The following is an 11,915-nucleotide window of genomic DNA, read 5'->3' on the forward strand; positions in this document are numbered from 1 at the left end:
AGTAAAGGAATTTTATATGCACAAGGAAACTGCCTTCTTCCCCAAGTTCTTCACCCTATATAAGACCGACCCAAGCACACAATTGGTGATCTTCTTTTTACGCAATTTGGAGAGCAACAAAGCAATAACGAAGACGAAGAATTCGAAGACTCTAAGCATAGATTTATCGTTTATGACTTATTTTATTTGCGTTTTTGCTTTAATCATAAGTAGCTAATTTTCTTATTTCTAGGATTTTATTTGGAACCCTATGTGGGATTTATGAACCCTTTTCCATGATTTTATGCAATTTTTAATTCCAGATTATTTCTTCTACTTGGTTTATTAAGTTCATGAATCTGGCCACTTTATGTGCTTTTATGTTATTGTTAATCGCATTAATCGGAAGATCGGGTTAATAATTAGAACTGTAGTAGAAGAGCCTTTGTGGTATTAACATAGGAATATAGTTAATCTCTTAGGTAGCCATTATTGAGATTTATGCTTAATGCTATGTTCTAGAATTAATTGCGTAGGAATACAATAATTGAATCTAGGGTATTAGAATCGTAATACACGCGGAAATGGGTTATGATTAATTTAGCATCTCAGGTTAATAATCCGGGTTAATTACTTGCATAATTGAAGGAATTGGGGGAGTAATAATCACATAGGGGGAAGAATAAAATCCTAGGCTTGCTATCTTGATTGAATCTTCGTTTTAAATTGCTTTCTTGTTTTTGCTTGCTTTTAATTTAGTTTAATTTAGTTAATTCTCTCTAAAATTCGACTGTGTAGGGTGGGCTTGATAATAATTGGTAGAATTTAGCGTCTAGGATTAGATTATTAAATATTCCCCGTGGGTTCGATATCCGGACTTTTAGTCCACTATATTACTTGTACGATACGTGCACTTGCGTGTAGGTTTTCGGCCAACAAGTTTTTGGCGCCGTTGCCGGGGAATATTTTAATTATTTATTTTATTGTAGCTCTAGATTTGAACAATTTTCACGATTCACCCATTTAATTTTTGTTTTATTTTATTTTTCCTTTTAGGTACTGTGTATGCGTTGGAGACTCGATCTTGCTAGAGAACCGTTTGATCCAGAAATCGAACGTACTTTTCGAGCCGCTAGGAGACTTCAACGCGCAAACAATATAATGGAGGACGAAGAACGCAGGGCAGCGGGCAATTTACTCGAGGCCAACGGAAATCAACCACCCCCTCAACTTGCAGCACAGGCAGCAGTTCGTCCACGGACACTTCAAGATTACATAATCCCAACTCTAGACGGATTCCGCCCGAGCATCCAATATCCACCCATTGAGGCGCGCAATTTTGAGATCAAGCAAGGCCTCTTGACGATGCTCCAAAATAACGGGTTATTTAGTGGATTAGCAGGTAAAGATCCCCATCTTCACATTGTCAATTTTCTAGATACCTATAACTCCCACCGTCAAAACGGCGTTTCTCAAGAGGCGCTTCAATTAATTCTCTTCAAGCACTCCTTACAAGGAAGAGCTCGCCAGTGGTTGATGTCCCAAGCCCCCCACTCTATCTCGTCGTGGTCTCAACTCCTCAACCTTTTCATGAAAGTTTACAGCTCACCCGAGAAGGACGAGAGAATCCGACGAGAAATTCATAGTTTTTTCCAAGAGCAAGGCGAGCAATTATACGAGGCATGGGAGAGATTTAAAACTCTTTTGCGGCAGTATCCAACACATGGAGTCGGACAATGGCGGCAAATCCGCATCTTCTACAAAGGGATCAACGAGAATGCACGAACCGTTTTAGATGCCTCAACCGGAGGTAATTTTATGAGTCAATCGATACCGGATGCATTTATCATGTTGGATCAAATTGCACAAAATCGGTTTGCCAAGTCAAGCGAAAGGACGGTTAGTGGAGCTAAGAAAATTCCCGGAGTGTTGGAGTTAGATGCAATTACGGCCCTTCAAGCTCAAGTGACCCAAATTTCTCAACAAAATCAACTCCTTCTACAACACATCAAAGCAAGTCCACCACAACAAGTCCAAGCAATCAATTCTCCATGTTGTGAAATTTGCGGTGGAAATCATTACACGCTCCAATGCCAAAAGATGTGGAGTTGCTCTACTACGTCAACAACGTGCCTCGTCAATTCCAAAATCAAGGGTGGAGATCGCAAGGGCAATATGGAGGAAATCAACAAGGCCAAGGATATCAAAGACCTCGAGGCCAATTCCAAAATCAAGCCCCTCCTCAACAAAGCTATCAAGGCAACAATCCACCGGCCCAAAAATCAAGCACGGAGGAGATATTGGCCCAATTCATAACCGCTACCCAAGCCTCGTTGCGAAATTTGGAGAATCAAGTCTCTCAATTAGCTTTGAATCAAGAGAACCGTCCGCAAGGAGCATTGCCATCGAATACGGAAGATCCTCGAAAGCAAAAGTTCGAGACGTGTCAAGCTATCGATTTCAAGATCGAGAAAAAAGAAGAAATTCAAGTCAAGCCGCAAGCCGCTCTTCAAGCCCGAGACGAGCCCGAAACCTCAAGCTCCCGTGCCGATCGACGATTCCGAAAGAAGATGGAGCGGGAGATGATAATTACGAGGAACCGATTTACTACCGTCGAGCATAAAGTCAATACGGTGGAGGCACTTCAACGGTGGTCGAGCAAAATGCTACAAGCTATTGTCCAACACTTGGGATGCGGGACGCCCGATTGCATCGAGCCGACACCTTTACCGGCACCCATTCTTGAGCCCGTACCCGAGCTTTCCGATGAGGATGAGCGTGAGAGAGCGAGGGAGGAGCACCCCGATCACATCGACTCCGACTAAATCAGGTGTTTCTATCCTTAACTTTGTTCTAAATTCGTTGAAGGCAACGAAAATTTTAAGTTTGGGGTTGGAAAACATGTTTTTGTTCTTATTTGCTTTAGTTTGCATGCATTAGGTTTTATTTGTTTTTATTGCTTTTCTCGTAAAAAAATAATATTTGCTTGAGTCGAATGCATCGATGATTTATGATGATGAGAGATGATCAATGTTTGATGATGAGATTGTTTGTTTTGTGTGATAAGGATTAGATGTTTGTTTAGCTTTCGGTTCAACGGAACTTAGAAGCGAATTATTGCTAGGAATCACACTTTGTGCATTGCTTTGGTTGAATGTTTTGTATTTTAAATTTGGAATTAATTTGTGCTAGATCATGCTATGTTCGGTGTTAAAACTCACCTTAGGAAATTTATGATACGAAGTATTGAGTAGTGAGTGATTTGGGATATGATTTGGGCCTTCTTTGAACCGTTTGAGCCTTTCAAGCCGACCTTTTTATTGAAATTCCTTAGAATCTTGATTTGAGCCTCGGAGAAAAGGTGTTCTTTCTTTTAGCAATGTGTATAAGGTAGAAAAGTGGAGACTCTTGAAAAATTAACCCTTGAAGTTCGATCGAAATTTTTTATAAGGTCTTTCTTCTTCTTTGAAAAAAAAGAAGAAAAAAAAGGAAAAAAAAAAAGAGATAAATATATATACTTTTATATATATATTAAAAAAACAAAAAAAAAAGAAGAAGAAGAGACTAGAAGGGAGAAGTAAGGACTATTTGTTGAATTGTTTTGAAAGCTCGATCCATTGCCTCAAAAGCAAAAGTGGAGACTTTTGAACTTTTGAGAATCGAGTTTATTAAAGTCCTTAGAGGTGAATTCATTGTTTCAAACGTCTATCTTTCAAATTTTGGCGTAATCACCTCAATTCAAGAAGAATAGCCACATATACCCATATTTCCTACATCGAACCAAAGAGCCTAACAATTGAAAGCCACAAAGCCCCAATGATCCCAATAGCTTAATGTTCGATATTAGTAGAGTAGAATAATTTGGTGAGTATTTGGAGTCAAGCATATGCATGTAAGTATAAATTCTTTCTATCTTTAATTTGCAAATATTGGATGCTTGAAGCAATTGTATGAATTGTGGTTTTTGGTAATGGTGAGTGACTAAGTGTTGTTGAATTTTGAGCTTGCAAATGCCTAAGAATTGTCATTATAATTACAAGTTCTGAAAACGTGAAGTTGATCATTGATCTATGTGATGAGATGTTATAGTTGAGTTATTTGCTTATTGGTAGATTTTGCTTGAGGACAAGCAAAAGTTCAAGTTTGGGGGTGTGTTAAGTGTATATTTTTACACTTTATCGTATCTATTTATTTGAGCTTTTGGTGTTTTTTAACGATAATTGGTGCTTAAAAAGTTGATTTATTGTATTTTAGGTACAAAGTGAAGAATTGGAAAAGTATGGGGTCAAAACTGCAATTTTGGAAAAAATATGGGTCAAAAGTGAAAAAATCAAAATTCTGAAGATTTAAAGCTCGGACCCCGTCCGAGTTTTAGTTCAAATTGTGGGACCCCCGTCCGAGACTCCGAAGCTGCGGAGTAAAGGAATTTTAAATGCACAAGGAAACTGCCTTCTTCCCCAAGTTCTTCATCCTATATAAGACCAACCCAAGCACACAATTGGTGATCTTCTTTTTACGCAATTTGGAGAGAAACAAAGTAATAACGAAGACGAAGAATTCGAAGACTCTAAGCATAGATTTATCGTTTATGACTTATTTTATTTGCGTTTTTGCTTTAATCATGAGTAGCTAATTTTCTTATTTCTAGGATTTTATTTGGAACCCTATGTGGGATTTATGAACCCTTTTCCACGATTTTATGCAATTTTTAATTCCAGATTATTTCTTCTACTTGTTTTATTAAGTTCATGAAACTGGCCACTTTATGTGCTTTTATGTTATTGTTAATCGCATGAACCGGAAGATCGGGTTAATAATTAGAACTGTAGTAGAAGAGCCTTTGTGGTATTAACATAGGAATATAGTTAATCTCTTAGGTAGCCATTATTGAGATTTATGCTTAATGCTATGTTCTAGAATTAATTGCGTAGGAATACAGTAATTGAATCTAGGGTATTAGAATCGTAATACACGCGGAAACGGGTTATGATTAATTTAGCATCTCAGGTTAATAATTCGGGTTAATTACTTGCATAATTGAAGGAATTGGGGGAGTAATAATCACATGGGGGAAGAATAAAATCCTAGGCTTGCTATCTTGATTGAATTTTTGTTTTAAATTGCTTTCTTGTTTTTGCTTGCTTTTAATTTAGTTTAATTTAGTTAATTCTCTCTAAAATTCGACTGTGTAGGGTGGACTTGATAATAATTGGTAGAATTTAGCGTCTAGGATTAGATAATTAAATATTCCCTGTGGGATCGATATCCAGACTTTTAGTCTACTATATTACTTGTACGATACGTGCACTTGCGTGTAGGTTTTCGGCCAACACTAGGACTGGCGCTCTTCCGTCAATTGGGTTGTTCACTCTAGGGAACTGGTTTTGGCGAGATACTCTACTATTTATCTCGTCCCCTTCATTAAAGATATGAGCTCTTCGTGGAGACGCATCACCCCGTTGGAGTGAATGGTGGAGTTGCTGTCTGGGTTGTGGCTCCCTATGATTGGTAGATAGCTGCATCCGGGACCGTGGATCTGAGGTGGATGAGGATACACTTATTCGATTGTCGTTATTCTGGGCTGGTTGCTGTACCCTGGGTGGCATTGCGGGTGGAGCATTAGCTGGGATCGCGGGGGGAGCGTTTGCTGCCATCGTGGTGATGTATTGTGCCACCGCATCAGTGGCGGCGCGAGTAGAAGCTTCTGTTATCATTCGTTGGAGTGCCTCCTCGGTTATTTGAATCGTTCGGGAAGCAAGTAGAGGTGGAGCCTGTAGTGGAGGATCGGCGAGTGGTGGGTCCCGAGGGGGAATCACCTGAACCTCGCGTGGTGGATCCAGAGCACGTGGAGGAGGTGGCAAGCCAGAGCCTCCTCGAACTGGGAGGTTGTTAGCAGTGTCATTCTCTCTCTGAGTGAATGACTCAAGAGGATCTTGGCTACGTGATTTGGTTTGCGTTCCCACAGACGGCGCCAAAATGATGATGTAAGAAATAAATTATCTGGAGTGTTGAAGCTGGGAGAGCAAAGTAGGTCACGTGCTCACGAGCTAGATAGTCCTAAAAACTTTAATTTACTCAAGGATCCTGCGAATAGAAAACACGTAATCTAAGCCGGGGGTTGATCCGGCGGAAACCCCTCCGACGCTCAAGTTAGACGTCCGGATAATCAATAATAGCTGAGAGAATTTTTGTAGAGTGAGTGATCAAATAATAAAATGCGTACCTTCATTAAATGAATATAAGTTCTATTTATACTTTATTGATTGGGCTGAGATTAATTTATTGAGCCCAACTTTTTTTGGGTGTGATTGGGCCTTCGTAAAAGTAGCTATTAAATTGAGCCTGTGGTCCAGTAAATATGTGTCTATTGAACTGGGCCAATAGGCATATTAGTATGTTTTTGTTTTTTTTTTTTGATAAGTCTTATGTTTGTATGTTTCCCACAATACAAAAAACAAGAAGATATTTTTTTCTTTTTCATTCGGCACTTTATATTTATTTTAATTGTTATGAATTCTATTTTGATAAAGTTATAATAAGAGAATTTTTTTAAATAATTCAAAATAGGAAAATACCCTTTTTCTTTTCTTTTTAATTTTTGAATTCGCTCGAAAACGAAATACATTTTGGCAATGTTATGCAAGTGGGAAGACGCGTTTTCTTTTCGTTTTTTCTTATAACATGTAAAATGTCATCTTATGTATTGGAATCACTGTCATGATTTTGTCGTATGGTTTCGTTTTTTTTATTAGTCTAATTATATTCCGAAGAATGTAAAAGGCAAATTTAGTCATAATATTAGATTCGCTGATTTTATTGAATAAATTCAATTTAATGTAAATTTTACAATTTAGATTTTATTTCAATAATTTAAAGTCACTTAACATAATTCCAACAAGTTCTCTCTTCAAATTAAAATACATTACCACCAAAACAAAATTATATACATAAAAAAGTATCTTTTATTTATATTAACTAGCATTTTTTTTCTCGTGCAATGCACGGAATATTATTTCAAAAGTAATAAATAAATAATCAATTTAATACATAATAAGAAAATATAGCACACTAACAGAGTAAAATTTAATAATGTAGTATTATTCATATTTTATATAACATTAGATTTTTTTAATTTTACATATTAAGATAAGATTTGAGATATATTAATAAAAAATAGGAGATTAATATTTTTTTTAAAATTATAGTTAGAAAATTAGTAGAGAAAAAATATTAAAAATAAATAATTACACAAGTATCATTAGGATAGGATTCTTTACAGAATTATCATTAGAGTTTTTTAGAATTGCCCAGCGTTTATTTCTTTTATATATAAGATAATATTTACGTATATAGTATAGATATACACCTACATTTATAGATATTGTAATGCCGTGTATGTGTGATTTAGTTTGATAAGAGTTAGTGTTTCAGTTTGATAAGTAAACTTATAACGTATAGTAAGGGTTTCTTGTATCACCCACAAAATTCTCAATTTAATTAATTATAGATTAGTCAATTACTTTCCCCTAAGAAAACAAAAAAATGATTAGTCAATTACTTAATCAACATCGGAAACAACGACCAAATAAATTCTTAGTTTTGAAGTTTTAGAGGGTGTTTGGCTAAGAGCATCTCCCACCCATCACCAAATCCTATAATTATCATCTAATTCAGGTGTTTTTAATCTCCCAATCTAAATCTCTAAATCACCATTACATCTAAAATTATAGTAATTTAGTTTAGTCTCACACCCTGGTCAAACTCTATATCATTATATCCCTAAATCCTATATTTTGAGCAAATATTTTGGTGAAGAAATTTTCATCTCCCACCCGTCCACCATTTTACCATTTTTTTCCACCAAATCCTATTTTTTCTATCACATATAGAAGTGAAAATAGGATTTGGTGTAATTAACACCATTTTATAATTAGCTTATACAATTATTATATTAACTAATTTCATGTGATTATCAACTTATAAATATATTTATAGTAAATATATTAGTGTTAATTAGTGAATTAGTTTTCAAAATGTAAAATATTATTATTATTATTATTATTAGGGTTTATTAGGGAAAACCCCCTTATTCATATTTTCTAATGAGGTAGATCCAATTTTTTTTCCCCTTTTTGAGATACACCCAATTTTGCCAACTTGGCAAAATATATTATATAATTTCCCTTTAATACCCCTGTTTTATTATTAAACGACATTTATTTCCTTTAATACGTGATTTGAGATTTGCAGATACGTTGCCTAAAATCACGGAATAAATTTACGTGAGATCATTGGCCGTTATATCAAATCGTGTACAATATTTTTTGAAGATTCTCTTCATCGTTCCAGCGGGTTTTATCGTCTTTGAAGATTTCTGCACCGTCGTGGAAATATGATCGATTTTTGAGCGTTTGTTGTTGGACGTTGTTAAGCGGGTATGAATGCGTTATTCGTTTTTATTTTTTGCTCAATGTCCATGATTGTCGTTTACGGTGGTTAGAAATTTTTAAGAATTGTGTTGATACTTGATTATATTAAGCAGAACGTTTTTTAACAAAATTATTCCGTCATATATATATCGTTTTTTTTAGCCGAGGATGGTTCACGCAGATCGGACCAGAGTTGTTTTATATGAGCTTCGTAGTTGGTTTATGCAATAATCCGAATAATTGTCCGCTGTGGTCGAGTTCATGTTTTTATCCCGATCGATAGTTGGTTTATTTGTTTATAACAGCCGATTTAAGTGTGCTGGGTAGTACATTAAAATATAGTTCATAGTTTTTTTTAATTTAGCGTATGGATTTTGCATTTTAAGTTTATTTTTGATGATATTAATGTATTATCATTCAAATGTATTTGCAGTCTATTTAATCATTTTTTAGTATTCTGCATTTTTTATTTTGTTTCATGATTTTAGGTTTTTTCGATGGCGAATTTCGTACGGATTTTGTTGAGGTTTGGTGGGTTGGTTGCTATAAAGAGGTGTTTACGATGTAATGGCTCGGTAACTTCGGTTAAGTGTTAAACCGTTGTAATACAGTAGTATACTATTATGAATACCGTATGATACTACCATTTTCATTTTATTATACTATTATGAGATTATTAATGTACTAGAGTTTTTTAACTCGACATATTGGTTTGATTTTGTTATGATGTGTTTTATGTATTTAATCAAAACCCTAGATTGAAATTATGAGATTATTAATGTACTATTTTATTGGTTATGTGGAATACTTTACGTTGGTGTTGTTCTCAATGTTCTTATCATTTCAGTGGTATATTGTTTGTAACACAATTTCATATCACTACTATAACCGTAATATACTATCATAGCAGATTAATGTACTATATTGAAATTATTAATATACTATATGTGGTTGAATAATACGGGATCCATAGTCAATTAACGAGATCCATAGTCGAATTAGATCAATAAGATAGTCTATTACATGATATAAGGAAAATTACCCTAATTGATTAGTATTTCAAACAAACATATTATTCAGTTTCCATAGATATTATTATTTTTTCATATATATTATTATTTACCCTAATCGTTTTCATATAATAAGGAAAATTACCCTAATTGATTAGTATTTCAAACAAACATATTATTCAGTTTCCATATATATTATTATTTTTCCAATAGTCAATTAACTAAACCCATAGTCGAATTAGATACATGGGATAGTCTATTAAAAGATATGAGATAGTCTATTAATTTTAAAAACAAATCCGCCGCCGTCACTTCTCAAATCTAGGGTTTTGATGATTCTTCGGCCCATAGTCGATTAACGAGATCCATAGTAAAATTATACCAGTGGGATAGTTTATTAAATGATATGGGATAGTATATTAATACAGATGTAATTCGACTATGCATCTCGTTAATCAACTATGGGCCGAAGGATTTGATATTATTTCAAAAGGTAAAGTAACGGGATTTGTGGGATTTGATTGAGGGTAATTATGTAATTACGAAAAGCTTGGGCTTTTATCAAAATGGCAAATTTAAATTTGGGTCTACCCCTATTGTTTGAATGTTTAAGGGGGTTATATCTAATAGACCCTTATTATTATTATTATTATTATTATTATTATTATTATTATTATTATTATTATTATTATTATTATTATTATTATTATTATTATTATTATTATTATTATTATTATTATTATTATTATTATTATTATTATTATTATTATTATTATTATTATTATTATTATTATTATTATTATTATTATTATTATTATTATTATTATTATTATTATTATTATTATTATTATTATTATTATTATTATTATTATTATTATTATTATTATTATTATTATTATTATTATTATTATTATTATTATTATTATTATTATTATTATTATTATTATTATTATTATTATTATTATTATTATTATTATTATTATTATTATTATTATTATTATTATTATTATTATTATTATTATTATTATTATTATTATTATTATTATTATTATTATTATTATTATTATTATTATTATTATTATTATTATTATTATTATTATTATTATTATTATTATTATTATTATTATTATTATTATTATTATTATTATTATTATTATTATTATTATTATTATTATTATTATTATTATTATTATTATTATTATTATTATTATTATATTATTATTATTATTATTATTATTATTATTATTATTATTATTATTATTATTATTATTATTATTATTATTATTATTATTATTATTATTATTATTATTATTATTATTATTATTATTATTATTATTATTATTATTATTGTTATTGTTGTTATTGTTATTATTGTTATTATTATTATTATTATTATTATTATTATTATTATTATTATTATTATTATTATTATTATTATTATTATTATTATTATTATTATTATTTTTATTATTATTATTATTATTTTTATTATTATTATTATTATTATTATTATTATTATTATTATTATTATTATTATTATTATTATTATTATTATTATTATTATTATTATTATTATTATTATTATTATTATTATTATTATTATTATTATTATTATTATTATTATTATTATTATTATTATTATTATTATTATTATTATTATTATTATTATGCACTATCCCGCCTCCTAAGCTTTCAAGAGAATTAGATAATACAAAATATGTTAATTTTCTTAGTCGACATCGAAATCTGATAAATCGAGGAGAGCATAATGAATTAAGGAAAAGATTAGTAGTACATTTATGGGTTAAACGTGATCAAATAGATGATGTTGAAGATGATAACGATAATAATGGTGAATGAGACTCATCTGCTAATAAGGGGTACTCTTTCCTTGTTATGCCAAACAAGATTTTAACGAGGCCCCTGTTATCAATGAATAATTTTTCTGGCCAAAAAAAATGTTGTAATGTTTTTATAATTAACTTATGTTGTAGTGTTTTTATGATTAATTTATGTTGTAAGGTTTTTAGAAAATAATTATTGTTTATTCGTGGTTTTATTATATGTACAATAATCTAAGTCGATTTTCATTTATGTTTCAATAAATTTTTGATATTTATCATAATTTTAAATATATACTCAATAAAATCATTGTTTAAGATCAAATTCATAATCAATATTTTGGTAATAAAATAGACTACATTTACAATTAACATTAAAATTATAATTTTGTAATAAATTTGGTGAAATACCATGGGAGACCAAACCAAATCCTATTCTCTATAAATGGTAAAATGGTGAAATATTAATATTTTATTATTTGGTGTAAAATTTGATGGAATTGGTGGGAGACCAAATACATTATTTTGTCAGAAATTATAGAATAGTGTGCTACGGGTGGGAGATAGCACTATTTTTTCACCACAAAAAATAGAATTTGGTGAAAAAATAGTGTAAGGATGGGAGATGCTCTAAGCTTATAAACTCTTTTAAAGTG

The sequence above is a fragment of the Erythranthe guttata genome, chromosome 14 (assembly GCF_056151865.1).
Source record: "Erythranthe guttata isolate IM_541 chromosome 14, IM_541, whole genome shotgun sequence".
Lineage (NCBI taxonomy): Eukaryota > Viridiplantae > Streptophyta > Magnoliopsida > Lamiales > Phrymaceae > Erythranthe > Erythranthe guttata.